A 16,527-nucleotide genomic window follows, 5' to 3' on the forward strand; every position below is an offset into this window, starting at 1 on the left:
GGCAGACTTCCTCCAATTAAGACTGGCATCTCCTCAATTAGTTGTTAATGAGGTTTTTTCACTTTATTTGCGTAGGATTGGGGGCATGCCCTAAAAGTATGTCCATCACCCCCACAAAGGTTACATTTCCGCGGAACAGGACATTCAATTGTAGTGTGCTCTTCACTTTTACAGTTTTTGCAGACTACATTCTCACACTCTGCAGGTAAATGGTCATTACCGCCACATTTGCGGCATGTCTTCGGTTGCCTCGGGTAGAAAACATATCCTCTGATTGCTACCAATTGGATAATTGGGGGCAGGTGGATCAAATCACCCGAGGTCTCATCTCTCTGCAGGTGGACGTAGAAACGATATGCTCCAGTTCTAATTCCGTCTTCATCTTTTAACTCCAAACCTCTCTTCACCATACATTTGAAAGACAACCAGGTCTTAATGTCTTCCATTCTCACGTATTCAGAGTGCATAATCACTGTCACAGCTTTGGTCTCTCTACCGGATAACGGTGTCATTTTGATGTTCTCCACCTTGGTGATCATGGTATCTCCCCTGCCAGGTAAGTATCATGGATCTTGCTTTTGGACACAAGAGTGAGGGGAGAGCGCGAACGCAGTCCCCCACTACCACAAATTATGCAGTTGAGATTCCCGCATTTGGGGAATTCACAGGGGTCAGCACAACCGCAGTGCAATGGTTGAGCCTCGCCCTGGGTGAACCACCTTCGTGATCATGGTATCTCCCCTGCCAGGTAAGTATGAGTTGCCAGCGTGGGAGACAGGGGTCCCCTTTCCACATCCAGCACTCTGGCTGATGGTGCCTAACACACATTTTGTGCCAGTTTAAAGGGCACACCGAGAGAAGAGCAGACACATCGGCTGTATCCCAATTCAGGGTCTGCAGCCTTAAAGTACGCAGCCTCAACGATCCTCAAGGGCCGCGTACTTAAAGACCGCTAAGGCCGGAAGTGCGAGGCTTGTGAAATGTGACGGTCTAGCCTCCGTTGCGATGCCCAGGTTGCCTAGCAACCATGATACTAACAGCTGGAAACGCTACATACAGCATTGTTTGAAGGAATTGAAGGAGAAAATCTTTTGTACATTTGTTTGTTTGTTTCTACATGAGCTTTGATCATTCTCTGTAAGATTAAGGTCAGCTATTGAACGGCGTATTTTTTTTAAAGTAAAGGCTTTAAAACCAAGTTAGTACAAACGTCACTAATGTCACATAACTTTGCCGACATGTGGCCAACAGTAATGTTTTCATGTTCTTCGTTATTAAACATTTGCACATAAATAAGTGACATAATATTCAGTACTTACTTAAAGTTTACTCTTCGGCTGCCCCTCGTCCGCCGTTTTTTTTTCGGCAAAATTATCCACACCCACTGAGGCGCTATGCATTCTGGGATATGTTGGGCCGAGAAGTCTACACCGCCACGTCCTTAAAATTCAGGGAAATGAAGGACGCATTTGAGGGCCGCATTTCGAGCAGCCTTCGAATTGGGACAGCCTTTGTCGCCTCACGGTGACGTAATCGGCCTTAAAATGCGGCCTTTAAGGCTGCAGACCCTGAATTGGGATACAGCCATGGATCTTTGCTTTTGGACACAAGAGTGAGGGGAGAGCGCGAACGCAGTCCCCCACTACCACAAATTATGCAGTTGAGATTCCCGCATTTGGGGAATTCACAGGGGTCAGCACAACCGCAGTGCAATGGTTGAGCCTCGCCCTGGGTGAACAACCTTCGTGATCATGGTATCTCCCCTGCCAGGTAAGTATGAGTTGCCAGCGTGGGAGACAGGGGTCCCCTTTCCACATCCAGCACTCTGGCTGATGGTGCCTAACACACATTTTGTGCCAGTTTAAAGGGCACACCGAGAGAAGAGCAGACACATCGGCTGTATCCCAATTCAGGGTCTGCAGCCTTAAAGTACGCAGCCTCAACGATCCTCAAGGGCCGCGTACTTAAAGACCGCTAAGGCCGGAAGTGCGAGGCTTGTGAAATGTGACGGTCTAGCCTCCGTTGCGATGCCCAGGTTGCCTAGCAACCATGATACTAACAGCTGGAAACGCTACATACAGCATTGTTTGAAGGAATTGAAGGAGAAAATCTTTTGTTCATTTGTTTGTTTGTTTCTACATGAGCTTTGATCATTCTCTGTAAGATTAAGGTCAGCTATTGAACGGCGTATTTTTTTTTAAAGTAAAGGCTTTAAAACCAAGTTAGTACAAACGTCACTAATGTCACATAACTTTGCCGACATGTGGCCAACAGTAATGTTTTCATGTTCTTCGTTATTAAACATTTGCACATAAATAAGTGACATAATATTCAGTACTTACTTAAAGTTTACTCTTCGGCTGCCCCTCGTCCGCCGTTTTTTTTTTCGGCAAAATTATCCACACCCACTGCGGCGCTATGCATTCTGGGATATGTTGGGCCGCGAAGTCTACACCGCCACGTCCTTAAAATTCAGGGAAATGAAGGACGCATTTGAGGGCCGCATTTCGAGCAGCCTTCGAATTGGGACAGCCTTTGTCGCCTCACGGTGACGTAATCGGCCTTAAGGGATACAGCCATGGATCTTTGCTTTTGGACACAAGAGTGAGGGGAGAGCGCGAACGCAGTCCCCCACTACCACAAATTATGCAGTTGAGATTCCCGCATTTGGGGAATTCACAGGGGTCAGCACAACCGCAGTGCAATGGTTGAGCCTCGCCCTGGGTGAACCACCTTCGTGATCATGGTATCTCCCCTGCCAGGTAAGTATGAGTTGCCAGCGTGGGAGACAGGGGTCCCCTTTCCACATCCAGCACTCTGGCTGATGGTGCCTAACACACATTTTGTGCCAGTTTAAAGGGCACACCGAGAGAAGAGCAGACACATCGGCTGTATCCCAATTCAGGGTCTGCAGCCTTAAAGTACGCAGCCTCAACAATCCTCAAGGGCCGCGTACTTAAAGACCGCTAAGGCCGGAAGTGCGAGGCTTGTGAAATGTGACGGTCTAGCCTCCGTTGCGATGCCCAGGTTGCCTAGCAACCATGATACTAACAGCTGGAAACGCTACATACAGCATTGTTTGAAGGAATTGAAGGAGAAAATCTTTTGTACATTTGTTTGTTTGTTTCTACATGAGCTTTGATCATTCTCTGTAAGATTAAGGTCAGCTATTGAACGGCGTATTTTTTTTAAAGTAAAGGCTTTAAAACCAAGTTAGTACAAACGTCACTAATGTCACATAACTTTGCCGACATGTGGCCAACAGTAATGTTTTCATGTTCTTCGTTATTAAACATTTGCACATAAATAAGTGACATAATATTCAGTACTTACTTAAAGTTTACTCTTCGGCTGCCCCTCGTCCGCCGTTTTTTTTTCGGCAAAATTATCCACACCCACTGAGGCGCTATGCATTCTGGGATATGTTGGGCCGAGAAGTCTACACCGCCACGTCCTTAAAATTCAGGGAAATGAAGGACGCATTTGAGGGCCGCATTTCGAGCAGCCTTCGAATTGGGACAGCCTTTGTCGCCTCACGGTGACGTAATCGGCCTTAAAATGCGGCCTTTAAGGCTGCAGACCCTGAATTGGGATACAGCCATGGATCTTTGCTTTTGGACACAAGAGTGAGGGGAGAGCGCGAACGCAGTCCCCCACTACCACAAATTATGCAGTTGAGATTCCCGCATTTGGGGAATTCACAGGGGTCAGCACAACCGCAGTGCAATGGCTGAGCCTCGCCCTGGGTGAACAACCTTCGTGATCATGGTATCTCCCCTGCCAGGTAAGTATGAGTTGCCAGCGTGGGAGACAGGGGTCCCCTTTCCACATCCAGCACTCTGGCTGATGGTGCCTAACACACAGTTTAAAGGGCACACCGAGAGAAGAGCAGACACATCGGCTGTATCCCAATTCAGGGTCTGCAGCCTTAAAGTACGCAGCCTCAACGATCCTCAAGGGCCGCGTACTTAAAGACCGCTAAGGCCGGAAGTGCGAGGCTTGTGAAATGTGACGGTCTAGCCTCCGTTGCGATGCCCAGGTTGCCTAGCAACCATGATACTAACAGCTGGAAATGCTACATACAGCATTGTTTGAAGGAATTGAAGGAGAAAATCTTTTGTACATTTGTTTGTTTGTTTCTACATGAGCTTTGATCATTCTCTGTAAGATTAAGGTCAGCTATTGAACGGCGTATTTTTTTTAAAGTAAAGGCTTTAAAATCAAGTTAGTACAAACGTCACTAATGTCACATAACTTTGCCGACATGTGGCCAACAGTAATGTTTTCATGTTCTTCGTTATTAAACATTTGCACATAAATAAGTGCCATAATATTCAGTACTTACTTAAAGTTTACTCTTCGGCTGCCCCTCGTCCGCCGTTTTTTTTTCGGCAAAATTATCCACACCCACTGAGGCGCTATGCATTCTGGGATATGTTGGGCCACGAAGTCTACACCGCCACGTCCTTAAAATTCAGGGAAATGAAGGACGCATTTGAGGGCCGCATTTCGAGCAGCCTTCGAATTGGGACAGCCTTTGTCGCCTCACGGTGACGTAATCGGCCTTAAAATGCGGCCTTTAAGGCTGCAGACCCTGAATTGGGATACAGCCATGGATCTTTGCTTTTGGACACAAGAGTGAGGGGAGAGCGCGAACGCAGTCCCCCACTACCACAAATTATGCAGTTGAGATTCCCGCATTTGGGGAATTCACAGGGGTCAGCACAACCGCAGTGCAATGGTTGAGCCTCGCCCTGGGTGAACCACCTTCGTGATCATGGTATCTCCCCTGCCAGGTAAGTATGAGTTGCCAGCGTGGGAGACAGGGGTCCCCTTTCCACATCCAGCACTCTGGCTGATGGTGCCTAACACACATTTTGTGCCAGTTCAAAGGGCACACCGAGAGAAGAGCAGACACATCGGCTGTATCCCAATTCAGGGTCTGCAGCCTTAAAGTACGCAGCCTCAACGATCCTCAAGGGCCGCGTACTTAAAGACCGCTAAGGCCGGAAGTGCGAGGCTTGTGAAATGTGACGGTCTAGCCTCCGTTGCGATGCCCAGGTTGCCTAGCAACCATGATACTAACAGCTGGAAATGCTACATACAGCATTGTTTGAAGGAATTGAAGGAGAAAATCTTTTGTACATTTGTTTGTTTGTTTCTACATGAGCTTTGATCATTCTCTGTAAGATTAAGGTCAGCTATTGAACGGCGTATTTTTTTTAAAGTAAAGGCTTTAAAACCAAGTTAGTACAAACGTCACTAATGTCACATAACTTTGCCGACATGTGGCCAACAGTAATGTTTTCATGTTCTTCGTTATTAAACATTTGCACATAAATAAGTGACATAATATTCAGTACTTACTTAAAGTTTACTCTTCGGCTGCCCCTCGTCCGCCGTTTTTTTTTCGGCAAAATTATCCACACCCACTGAGGCGCTATGCATTCTGGGATATGTTGGGCCACGAAGTCTACACCGCCACGTCCTTAAAATTCAGGGAAATGAAGGACGCATTTGAGGGCCGCATTTCGAGCAGCCTTCGAATTGGGACAGCCTTTGTCACCTCACGGTGACGTAATCGGCCTTAAGGGATACAGCCATGGATCTTTGCTTTTGGACACAAGAGTGAGGGGAGAGCGCGAACGCAGTCCCCCACTACCACAAATTATGCAGTTGAGATTCCCGCATTTGGGGAATTCACAGGGGTCAGCACAACCGCAGTGCAATGGTTGAGCCTCGCCCTGGGTGAACCACCTTCGTGATCATGGTATCTCCCCTGCCAGGTAAGTATGAGTTGCCAGCGTGGGAGACAGGGGTCCCCTTTCCACATCCAGCACTCTGGCTGATGGTGCCTAACACACATTTTGTGCCAGTTTAAAGGGCACACCGAGAGAAGAGCAGACACATCGGCTGTATCCCAATTCAGGGTCTGCAGCCTTAAAGTACGCAGCCTCAACAATCCTCAAGGGCCGCGTACTTAAAGACCGCTAAGGCCGGAAGTGCGAGGCTTGTGAAATGTGACGGTCTAGCCTCCGTTGCGATGCCCAGGTTGCCTAGCAACCATGATACTAACAGCTGGAAACGCTACATACAGCATTGTTTGAAGGAATTGAAGGAGAAAATCTTTTGTACATTTGTTTGTTTGTTTCTACATGAGCTTTGATCATTCTCTGTAAGATTAAGGTCAGCTATTGAACGGCGTATTTTTTTTAAAGTAAAGGCTTTAAAACCAAGTTAGTACAAACGTCACTAATGTCACATAACTTTGCCGACATGTGGCCAACAGTAATGTTTTCATGTTCTTCGTTATTAAACATTTGCACATAAATAAGTGACATAATATTCAGTACTTACTTAAAGTTTACTCTTCGGCTGCCCCTCGTCCGCCGTTTTTTTTTCGGCAAAATTATCCACACCCACTGAGGCGCTATGCATTCTGGGATATGTTGGGCCGAGAAGTCTACACCGCCACGTCCTTAAAATTCAGGGAAATGAAGGACGCATTTGAGGGCCGCATTTCGAGCAGCCTTCGAATTGGGACAGCCTTTGTCGCCTCACGGTGACGTAATCGGCCTTAAAATGCGGCCTTTAAGGCTGCAGACCCTGAATTGGGATACAGCCATGGATCTTTGCTTTTGGACACAAGAGTGAGGGGAGAGCGCGAACGCAGTCCCCCACTACCACAAATTATGCAGTTGAGATTCCCGCATTTGGGGAATTCACAGGGGTCAGCACAACCGCAGTGCAATGGCTGAGCCTCGCCCTGGGTGAACCACCTTCGTGATCATGGTATCTCCCCTGCCAGGTAAGTATGAGTTGCCAGCGTGGGAGACAGGGGTCCCCTTTCCACATCCAGCACTCTGGCTGATGGTGCCTAACACACATTTTGTGCCAGTTCAAAGGGCACACCGAGAGAAGAGCAGACACATCGGCTGTATCCCAATTCAGGGTCTGCAGCCTTAAAGTACGCAGCCTCAACGATCCTCAAGGGCCGCGTACTTAAAGACCGCTAAGGCCGGAAGTGCGAGGCTTGTGAAATGTGACGGTCTAGCCTCCGTTGCGATGCCCAGGTTGCCTAGCAACCATGATACTAACAGCTGGAAATGCTACATACAGCATTGTTTGAAGGAATTGAAGGAGAAAATCTTTTGTACATTTGTTTGTTTGTTTCTACATGAGCTTTGATCATTCTCTGTAAGATTAAGGTCAGCTATTGAACGGCGTATTTTTTTTAAAGTAAAGGCTTTAAAACCAAGTTAGTACAAACGTCACTAATGTCACATAACTTTGCCGACATGTGGCCAACAGTAATGTTTTCATGTTCTTCGTTATTAAACATTTGCACATAAATAAGTGACATAATATTCAGTACTTACTTAAAGTTTACTCTTCGGCTGCCCCTCGTCCGCCGTTTTTTTTTCGGCAAAATTATCCACACCCACTGAGGCGCTATGCATTCTGGGATATGTTGGGCCACGAAGTCTACACCGCCACGTCCTTAAAATTCAGGGAAATGAAGGACGCATTTGAGGGCCGCATTTCGAGCAGCCTTCGAATTGGGACAGCCTTTGTCGCCTCACGGTGACGCAATCGGCCTTAAAATGCGGCCTTTAAGGCTGCAGACCCTGAATTGGGATACAGCCATGGATCTTTGCTTTTGGACACAAGAGTGAGGGGAGAGCGCGAACGCAGTCCCCCACTACCACAAATTATGCAGTTGAGATTCCCGCATTTGGGGAATTCACAGGGGTCAGCACAACCGCAGTGCAATGGCTGAGCCTCGCCCTGGGTGAACAACCTTCGTGATCATGGTATCTCCCCTGCCAGGTAAGTATGAGTTGCCAGCGTGGGAGACAGGGGTCCCCTTTCCACATCCAGCACTCTGGCTGATGGTGCCTAACACACAGTTTAAAGGGCACACCGAGAGAAGAGCAGACACATCGGCTGTATCCCAATTCAGGGTCTGCAGCCTTAAAGTACGCAGCCTCAACGATCCTCAAGGGCCGCGTACTTAAAGACCGCTAAGGCCGGAAGTGCGAGGCTTGTGAAATGTGACGGTCTAGCCTCCGTTGCGATGCCCAGGTTGCCTAGCAACCATGATACTAACAGCTGGAAATGCTACATACAGCATTGTTTGAAGGAATTGAAGGAGAAAATCTTTTGTACATTTGTTTGTTTGTTTCTACATGAGCTTTGATCATTCTCTGTAAGATTAAGGTCAGCTATTGAACGGCGTATTTTTTTTAAAGTAAAGGCTTTAAAACCAAGTTAGTACAAACGTCACTAATGTCACATAACTTTGCCGACATGTGGCCAACAGTAATGTTTTCATGTTCTTCGTTATTAAACATTTGCACATAAATAAGTGACATAATATTCAGTACTTACTTAAAGTTTACTCTTCGGCTGCCCCTCGTCCGCCGTTTTTTTTTCGGCAAAATTATCCACACCCACTGAGGCGCTATGCATTCTGGGATATGTTGGGCCACGAAGTCTACACCGCCACGTCCTTAAAATTCAGGGAAATGAAGGACGCATTTCGAGCAGCCTTCGAATTGGGACAGCCTTTGTCGCCTCACGGTGACGCAATCGGCCTTAAGGGATACAGCCATGGATCTTTGCTTTTGGACACAAGAGTGAGGGGAGAGCGCGAACGCAGTCCCCCACTACCACAAATTATGCAGTTGAGATTCCCGCATTTGGGGAATTCACAGGGGTCAGCACAACCGCAGTGCAATGGTTGAGCCTCGCCCTGGGTGAACCACCTTCGTGATCATGGTATCTCCCCTGCCAGGTAAGTATGAGTTGCCAGCGTGGGAGACAGGGGTCCCCTTTCCACATCCAGCACTCTGGCTGATGGTGCCTAACACACATTTTGTGCCAGTTCAAAGGGCACACCGAGAGAAGAGCAGACACATCGGCTGTATCCCAATTCAGGGTCTGCAGCCTTAAAGTACGCAGCCTCAACGATCCTCAAGGGCCGCGTACTTAAAGACCGCTAAGGCCGGAAGTGCGAGGCTTGTGAAATGTGACGGTCTAGCCTCCGTTGCGATGCCCAGGTTGCCTAGCAACCATGATACTAACAGCTGGAAATGCTACATACAGCATTGTTTGAAGGAATTGAAGGAGAAAATCTTTTGTACATTTGTTTGTTTGTTTCTACATGAGCTTTGATCATTCTCTGTAAGATTAAGGTCAGCTATTGAACGGCGTATTTTTTTTAAAGTAAAGGCTTTAAAACCAAGTTAGTACAAACGTCACTAATGTCACATAACTTTGCCGACATGTGGCCAACAGTAATGTTTTCATGTTCTTCGTTATTAAACATTTGCACATAAATAAGTGACATAATATTCAGTACTTACTTAAAGTTTACTCTTCGGCTGCCCCTCGTCCGCCGTTTTTTTTTCGGCAAAATTATCCACACCCACTGAGGCGCTATGCATTCTGGGATATGTTGGGCCGAGAAGTCTACACCGCCACGTCCTTAAAATTCAGGGAAATGAAGGACGCATTTGAGGGCCGCATTTCGAGCAGCCTTCGAATTGGGACAGCCTTTGTCGCCTCACGGTGACGTAATCGGCCTTAAAATGCGGCCTTTAAGGCTGCAGACCCTGAATTGGGATACAGCCATGGATCTTTGCTTTTGGACACAAGAGTGAGGGGAGAGCGCGAACGCAGTCCCCCACTACCACAAATTATGCAGTTGAGATTCCCGCATTTGGGGAATTCACAGGGGTCAGCACAACCGCAGTGCAATGGCTGAGCCTCGCCCTGGGTGAACAACCTTCGTGATCATGGTATCTCCCCTGCCAGGTAAGTATGAGTTGCCAGCGTGGGAGACAGGGGTCCCCTTTCCACATCCAGCACTCTGGCTGATGGTGCCTAACACACAGTTTAAAGGGCACACCGAGAGAAGAGCAGACACATCGGCTGTATCCCAATTCAGGGTCTGCAGCCTTAAAGTACGCAGCCTCAACGATCCTCAAGGGCCGCGTACTTAAAGACCGCTAAGGCCGGAAGTGCGAGGCTTGTGAAATGTGACGGTCTAGCCTCCGTTGCGATGCCCAGGTTGCCTAGCAACCATGATACTAACAGCTGGAAACGCTACATACAGCATTGTTTGAAGGAATTGAAGGAGAAAATCTTTTGTACATTTGTTTGTTTGTTTCTACATGAGCTTTGATCATTCTCTGTAAGATTAAGGTCAGCTATTGAACGGCGTATTTTTTTTAAAGTAAAGGCTTTAAAATCAAGTTAGTACAAACGTCACTAATGTCACATAACTTTGCCGACATGTGGCCAACAGTAATGTTTTCATGTTCTTCGTTATTAAACATTTGCACATAAATAAGTGCCATAATATTCAGTACTTACTTAAAGTTTACTCTTCGGCTGCCCCTCGTCCGCCGTTTTTTTTTCGGCAAAATTATCCACACCCACTGAGGCGCTATGCATTCTGGGATATGTTGGGCCACGAAGTCTACACCGCCACGTCCTTAAAATTCAGGGAAATGAAGGACGCATTTGAGGGCCGCATTTCGAGCAGCCTTCGAATTGGGACAGCCTTTGTCGCCTCACGGTGACGTAATCGGCCTTAAAATGCGGCCTTTAAGGCTGCAGACCCTGAATTGGGATACAGCCATGGATCTTTGCTTTTGGACACAAGAGTGAGGGGAGAGCGCGAACGCAGTCCCCCACTACCACAAATTATGCAGTTGAGATTCCCGCATTTGGGGAATTCACAGGGGTCAGCACAACCGCAGTGCAATGGTTGAGCCTCGCCCTGGGTGAACCACCTTCGTGATCATGGTATCTCCCCTGCCAGGTAAGTATGAGTTGCCAGCGTGGGAGACAGGGGTCCCCTTTCCACATCCAGCACTCTGGCTGATGGTGCCTAACACACAGTTTAAAGGGCACACCGAGAGAAGAGCAGACACATCGGCTGTATCCCAATTCAGGGTCTGCAGCCTTAAAGTACGCAGCCTCAACGATCCTCAAGGGCCGCGTACTTAAAGACCGCTAAGGCCGGAAGTGCGAGGCTTGTGAAATGTGACGGTCTAGCCTCCGTTGCGATGCCCAGGTTGCCTAGCAACCATGATACTAACAGCTGGAAATGCTACATACAGCATTGTTTGAAGGAATTGAAGGAGAAAATCTTTTGTACATTTGTTTGTTTGTTTCTACATGAGCTTTGATCATTCTCTGTAAGATTAAGGTCAGCTATTGAACGGCGTATTTTTTTTAAAGTAAAGGCTTTAAAACCAAGTTAGTACAAACGTCACTAATGTCACATAACTTTGCCGACATGTGGCCAACAGTAATGTTTTCATGTTCTTCGTTATTAAACATTTGCACATAAATAAGTGACATAATATTCAGTACTTACTTAAAGTTTACTCTTCGGCTGCCCCTCGTCCGCCGTTTTTTTTTCGGCAAAATTATCCACACCCACTGAGGCGCTATGCATTCTGGGATATGTTGGGCCACGAAGTCTACACCGCCACGTCCTTAAAATTCAGGGAAATGAAGGACGCATTTGAGGGCCGCATTTCGAGCAGCCTTCGAATTGGGACAGCCTTTGTCGCCTCACGGTGACGCAATCGGCCTTAAGGGATACAGCCATGGATCTTTGCTTTTGGACACAAGAGTGAGGGGAGAGCGCGAACGCAGTCCCCCACTACCACAAATTATGCAGTTGAGATTCCCGCATTTGGGGAATTCACAGGGGTCAGCACAACCGCAGTGCAATGGTTGAGCCTCGCCCTGGGTGAACCACCTTCGTGATCATGGTATCTCCCCTGCCAGGTAAGTATGAGTTGCCAGCGTGGGAGACAGGGGTCCCCTTTCCACATCCAGCACTCTGGCTGATGGTGCCTAACACACATTTTGTGCCAGTTCAAAGGGCACACCGAGAGAAGAGCAGACACATCGGCTGTATCCCAATTCAGGGTCTGCAGCCTTAAAGTACGCAGCCTCAACGATCCTCAAGGGCCGCGTACTTAAAGACCGCTAAGGCCGGAAGTGCGAGGCTTGTGAAATGTGACGGTCTAGCCTCCGTTGCGATGCCCAGGTTGCCTAGCAACCATGATACTAACAGCTGGAAATGCTACATACAGCATTGTTTGAAGGAATTGAAGGAGAAAATCTTTTGTACATTTGTTTGTTTGTTTCTACATGAGCTTTGATCATTCTCTGTAAGATTAAGGTCAGCTATTGAACGGCGTATTTTTTTTAAAGTAAAGGCTTTAAAACCAAGTTAGTACAAACGTCACTAATGTCACATAACTTTGCCGACATGTGGCCAACAGTAATGTTTTCATGTTCTTCGTTATTAAACATTTGCACATAAATAAGTGACATAATATTCAGTACTTACTTAAAGTTTACTCTTCGGCTGCCCCTCGTCCGCCGTTTTTTTTTCGGCAAAATTATCCACACCCACTGAGGCGCTATGCATTCTGGGATATGTTGGGCCGAGAAGTCTACACCGCCACGTCCTTAAAATTCAGGGAAATGAAGGACGCATTTGAGGGCCGCATTTCGAGCAGCCTTCGAATTGGGACAGCCTTTGTCGCCTCACGGTGACGTAATCGGCCTTAAAATGCGGCCTTTAAGGCTGCAGACCCTGAATTGGGATACAGCCATGGATCTTTGCTTTTGGACACAAGAGTGAGGGGAGAGCGCGAACGCAGTCCCCCACTACCACAAATTATGCAGTTGAGATTCCCGCATTTGGGGAATTCACAGGGGTCAGCACAACCGCAGTGCAATGGCTGAGCCTCGCCCTGGGTGAACAACCTTCGTGATCATGGTATCTCCCCTGCCAGGTAAGTATGAGTTGCCAGCGTGGGAGACAGGGGTCCCCTTTCCACATCCAGCACTCTGGCTGATGGTGCCTAACACACAGTTTAAAGGGCACACCGAGAGAAGAGCAGACACATCGGCTGTATCCCAATTCAGGGTCTGCAGCCTTAAAGTACGCAGCCTCAACGATCCTCAAGGGCCGCGTACTTAAAGACCGCTAAGGCCGGAAGTGCGAGGCTTGTGAAATGTGACGGTCTAGCCTCCGTTGCGATGCCCAGGTTGCCTAGCAACCATGATACTAACAGCTGGAAATGCTACATACAGCATTGTTTGAAGGAATTGAAGGAGAAAATCTTTTGTACATTTGTTTGTTTGTTTCTACATGAGCTTTGATCATTCTCTGTAAGATTAAGGTCAGCTATTGAACGGCGTATTTTTTTTAAAGTAAAGGCTTTAAAACCAAGTTAGTACAAACGTCACTAATGTCACATAACTTTGCCGACATGTGGCCAACAGTAATGTTTTCATGTTCTTCGTTATTAAACATTTGCACATAAATAAGTGACATAATATTCAGTACTTACTTAAAGTTTACTCTTCGGCTGCCCCTCGTCCGCCGTTTTTTTTTCGGCAAAATTATCCACACCCACTGAGGCGCTATGCATTCTGGGATATGTTGGGCCACGAAGTCTACACCGCCACGTCCTTAAAATTCAGGGAAATGAAGGACGCATTTGAGGGCCGCATTTCGAGCAGCCTTCGAATTGGGACAGCCTTTGTCGCCTCACGGTGACGCAATCGGCCTTAAGGGATACAGCCATGGATCTTTGCTTTTGGACACAAGAGTGAGGGGAGAGCGCGAACGCAGTCCCCCACTACCACAAATTATGCAGTTGAGATTCCTGCATTTGGGGAATTCACAGGGGTCAGCACAACCGCAGTGCAATGGTTGAGCCTCGCCCTGGGTGAACCACCTTCGTGATCATGGTATCTCCCCTGCCAGGTAAGTATGAGTTGCCAGCGTGGGAGACAGGGGTCCCCTTTCCACATCCAGCACTCTGGCTGATGGTGCCTAACACACATTTTGTGCCAGTTTAAAGGGCACACCGAGAGAAGAGCAGACACATCGGCTGTATCCCAATTCAGGGTCTGCAGCCTTAAAGTACCCAGCCTCAACGATCCTCAAGGGCCGCGTACTTAAAGACCGCTAAGGCCGGAAGTGCGAGGCTTGTGAAATGTGACGGTCTAGCCTCCGTTGCGATGCCCAGGTTGCCTAGCAACCATGATACTAACAGCTGGAAACGCTACATACAGCATTGTTTGAAGGAATTGAAGGAGAAAATCTTTTGTACATTTGTTTGTTTGTTTCTACATGAGCTTTGATCATTCTCTGTAAGATTAAGGTCAGCTATTGAACGGCGTATTTTTTTTAAAGTAAAGGCTTTAAAACCAAGTTAGTACAAACGTCACTAATGTCACATAACTTTGCCGACATGTGGCCAACAGTAATGTTTTCATGTTCTTCGTTATTAAACATTTGCACATAAATAAGTGACATAATATTCAGTACTTACTTAAAGTTTACTCTTCGGCTGCCCCTCGTCCGCCGTTTTTTTTTCGGCAAAATTATCCACACCCACTGAGGCGCTATGCATTCTGGGATATGTTGGGCCGAGAAGTCTACACCGCCACGTCCTTAAAATTCAGGGAAATGAAGGACGCATTTGAGGGCCGCATTTCGAGCAGCCTTCGAATTGGGACAGCCTTTGTCGCCTCACGGTGACGCAATCGGCCTTAAGGGATACAGCCATGGATCTTTGCTTTTGGACACAAGAGTGAGGGGAGAGCGCGAACGCAGTCCCCCACTACCACAAATTATGCAGTTGAGATTCCCGCATTTGGGGAATTCACAGGGGTCAGCACAACCGCAGTGCAATGGTTGAGCCTCGCCCTGGGTGAACCACCTTCGTGATCATGGTATCTCCCCTGCCAGGTAAGTATGAGTTGCCAGCGTGGGAGACAGGGGTCCCCTTTCCACATCCAGCACTCTGGCTGATGGTGCCTAACACACATTTTGTGCCAGTTCAAAGGGCACACCGAGAGAAGAGCAGACACATCGGCTGTATCCCAATTCAGGGTCTGCAGCCTTAAAGTACGCAGCCTCAACGATCCTCAAGGGCCGCGTACTTAAAGACCGCTAAGGCCGGAAGTGCGAGGCTTGTGAAATGTGACGGTCTAGCCTCCGTTGCGATGCCCAGGTTGCCTAGCAACCATGATACTAACAGCTGGAAATGCTACATACAGCATTGTTTGAAGGAATTGAAGGAGAAAATCTTTTGTACATTTGTTTGTTTGTTTCTACATGAGCTTTGATCATTCTCTGTAAGATTAAGGTCAGCTATTGAACGGCGTATTTTTTTTAAAGTAAAGGCTTTAAAACCAAGTTAGTACAAACGTCACTAATGTCACATAACTTTGCCGACATGTGGCCAACAGTAATGTTTTCATGTTCTTCGTTATTAAACATTTGCACATAAATAAGTGACATAATATTCAGTACTTACTTAAAGTTTACTCTTCGGCTGCCCCTCGTCCGCCGTTTTTTTTTCGGCAAAATTATCCACACCCACTGAGGCGCTATGCATTCTGGGATATGTTGGGCCACGAAGTCTACACCGCCACGTCCTTAAAATTCAGGGAAATGAAGGACGCATTTGAGGGCCGCATTTCGAGCAGCCTTCGAATTGGGACAGCCTTTGTCGCCTCACGGTGACGCAATCGGCCTTAAGGGATACAGCCATGGATCTTTGCTTTTGGACACAAGAGTGAGGGGAGAGCGCGAACGCAGTCCCCCACTACCACAAATTATGCAGTTGAGATTCCCGCATTTGGGGAATTCACAGGGGTCAGCACAACCGCAGTGCAATGGTTGAGCCTCGCCCTGGGTGAACCACCTTCGTGATCATGGTATCTCCCCTGCCAGGTAAGTATGAGTTGCCAGCGTGGGAGACAGGGGTCCCCTTTCCACATCCAGCACTCTGGCTGATGGTGCCTAACACACATTTTGTGCCAGTTTAAAGGGCACACCGAGAGAAGAGCAGACACATCGGCTGTATCCCAATTCAGGGTCTGCAGCCTTAAAGTACCCAGCCTCAACGATCCTCAAGGGCCGCGTACTTAAAGACCGCTAAGGCCGGAAGTGCGAGGCTTGTGAAATGTGACGGTCTAGCCTCCGTTGCGATGCCCAGGTTGCCTAGCAACCATGATACTAACAGCTGGAAACGCTACATACAGCATTGTTTGAAGGAATTGAAGGAGAAAATCTTTTGTACATTTGTTTGTTTGTTTCTACATGAGCTTTGATCATTCTCTGTAAGATTAAGGTCAGCTATTGAACGGCGTATTTTTTTTAAAGTAAAGGCTTTAAAACCAAGTTAGTACAAACGTCACTAATGTCACATAACTTTGCCGACATGTGGCCAACAGTAATGTTTTCATGTTCTTCGTTATTAAACATTTGCACATAAATAAGTGACATAATATTCAGTACTTACTTAAAGTTTACTCTTCGGCTGCCCCTCGTCCGCCGTTTTTTTTTCGGCAAAATTATCCACACCCACTGAGGCGCTATGCATTCTGGGATATGTTGGGCCGAGAAGTCTACACCGCCACGTCCTTAAAATTCAGGGAAATGAAGGACGCATTTGAGGGCCGCAT

The 16,527-nt window shown here is 47.4% G+C and overlaps 16 non-coding genes across 16 annotated transcripts; all 16 read right to left on the minus strand.

Moving 5' to 3' along the window:
* Nucleotides 1–592: 592 nt before the first annotated feature.
* LOC146647447 (U1 spliceosomal RNA) lies at nt 593–756 on the minus strand. Its single transcript, XR_014908654.1, has one exon. It is a non-coding gene; the product is annotated as a U1 spliceosomal RNA (small nuclear RNA).
* An 858-nt stretch (nt 757–1,614) lies between these two features.
* On the minus strand, nt 1,615–1,778 carry LOC146647448 (U1 spliceosomal RNA). Its single transcript, XR_014908671.1, has one exon. It is a non-coding gene; the product is annotated as a U1 spliceosomal RNA (small nuclear RNA).
* Nucleotides 1,779–2,606: 828 nt separating this feature from the next.
* LOC146647449 (U1 spliceosomal RNA) lies at nt 2,607–2,770 on the minus strand. Its single transcript, XR_014908672.1, has one exon. It is a non-coding gene; the product is annotated as a U1 spliceosomal RNA (small nuclear RNA).
* Nucleotides 2,771–3,628: 858 nt separating this feature from the next.
* On the minus strand, nt 3,629–3,792 carry LOC146647450 (U1 spliceosomal RNA). The gene has a single exon (XR_014908674.1). It is a non-coding gene; the product is annotated as a U1 spliceosomal RNA (small nuclear RNA).
* An 848-nt stretch (nt 3,793–4,640) lies between these two features.
* Nucleotides 4,641–4,804, minus strand: LOC146647451 (U1 spliceosomal RNA). The gene has a single exon (XR_014908683.1). It is a non-coding gene; the product is annotated as a U1 spliceosomal RNA (small nuclear RNA).
* An 826-nt stretch (nt 4,805–5,630) lies between these two features.
* On the minus strand, nt 5,631–5,794 carry LOC146647452 (U1 spliceosomal RNA). Its single transcript, XR_014908692.1, has one exon. It is a non-coding gene; the product is annotated as a U1 spliceosomal RNA (small nuclear RNA).
* Nucleotides 5,795–6,652: 858 nt separating this feature from the next.
* LOC146647453 (U1 spliceosomal RNA) lies at nt 6,653–6,816 on the minus strand. The gene has a single exon (XR_014908670.1). It is a non-coding gene; the product is annotated as a U1 spliceosomal RNA (small nuclear RNA).
* Nucleotides 6,817–7,674: 858 nt separating this feature from the next.
* LOC146647454 (U1 spliceosomal RNA) lies at nt 7,675–7,838 on the minus strand. Its single transcript, XR_014908675.1, has one exon. It is a non-coding gene; the product is annotated as a U1 spliceosomal RNA (small nuclear RNA).
* An 803-nt stretch (nt 7,839–8,641) lies between these two features.
* On the minus strand, nt 8,642–8,805 carry LOC146647455 (U1 spliceosomal RNA). Its single transcript, XR_014908697.1, has one exon. It is a non-coding gene; the product is annotated as a U1 spliceosomal RNA (small nuclear RNA).
* An 858-nt stretch (nt 8,806–9,663) lies between these two features.
* Nucleotides 9,664–9,827, minus strand: LOC146647456 (U1 spliceosomal RNA). Its single transcript, XR_014908676.1, has one exon. It is a non-coding gene; the product is annotated as a U1 spliceosomal RNA (small nuclear RNA).
* Nucleotides 9,828–10,675: 848 nt separating this feature from the next.
* On the minus strand, nt 10,676–10,839 carry LOC146647457 (U1 spliceosomal RNA). The gene has a single exon (XR_014908657.1). It is a non-coding gene; the product is annotated as a U1 spliceosomal RNA (small nuclear RNA).
* An 816-nt stretch (nt 10,840–11,655) lies between these two features.
* On the minus strand, nt 11,656–11,819 carry LOC146647458 (U1 spliceosomal RNA). The gene has a single exon (XR_014908663.1). It is a non-coding gene; the product is annotated as a U1 spliceosomal RNA (small nuclear RNA).
* Nucleotides 11,820–12,677: 858 nt separating this feature from the next.
* Nucleotides 12,678–12,841, minus strand: LOC146647459 (U1 spliceosomal RNA). Its single transcript, XR_014908677.1, has one exon. It is a non-coding gene; the product is annotated as a U1 spliceosomal RNA (small nuclear RNA).
* An 816-nt stretch (nt 12,842–13,657) lies between these two features.
* Nucleotides 13,658–13,821, minus strand: LOC146647460 (U1 spliceosomal RNA). Its single transcript, XR_014908673.1, has one exon. It is a non-coding gene; the product is annotated as a U1 spliceosomal RNA (small nuclear RNA).
* An 826-nt stretch (nt 13,822–14,647) lies between these two features.
* LOC146647461 (U1 spliceosomal RNA) lies at nt 14,648–14,811 on the minus strand. The gene has a single exon (XR_014908664.1). It is a non-coding gene; the product is annotated as a U1 spliceosomal RNA (small nuclear RNA).
* Nucleotides 14,812–15,637: 826 nt separating this feature from the next.
* Nucleotides 15,638–15,801, minus strand: LOC146647462 (U1 spliceosomal RNA). The gene has a single exon (XR_014908665.1). It is a non-coding gene; the product is annotated as a U1 spliceosomal RNA (small nuclear RNA).
* Nucleotides 15,802–16,527: the final 726 nt, after the last annotated feature.

Source organism: Rhamphochromis longiceps, linkage group LG18 (genome assembly GCF_057381845.1).
Source record: "Rhamphochromis longiceps isolate RC_006_pf linkage group LG18, R_longiceps_female_GT1.1, whole genome shotgun sequence".
Taxonomy (NCBI): domain Eukaryota; kingdom Metazoa; phylum Chordata; class Actinopteri; order Cichliformes; family Cichlidae; genus Rhamphochromis; species Rhamphochromis longiceps.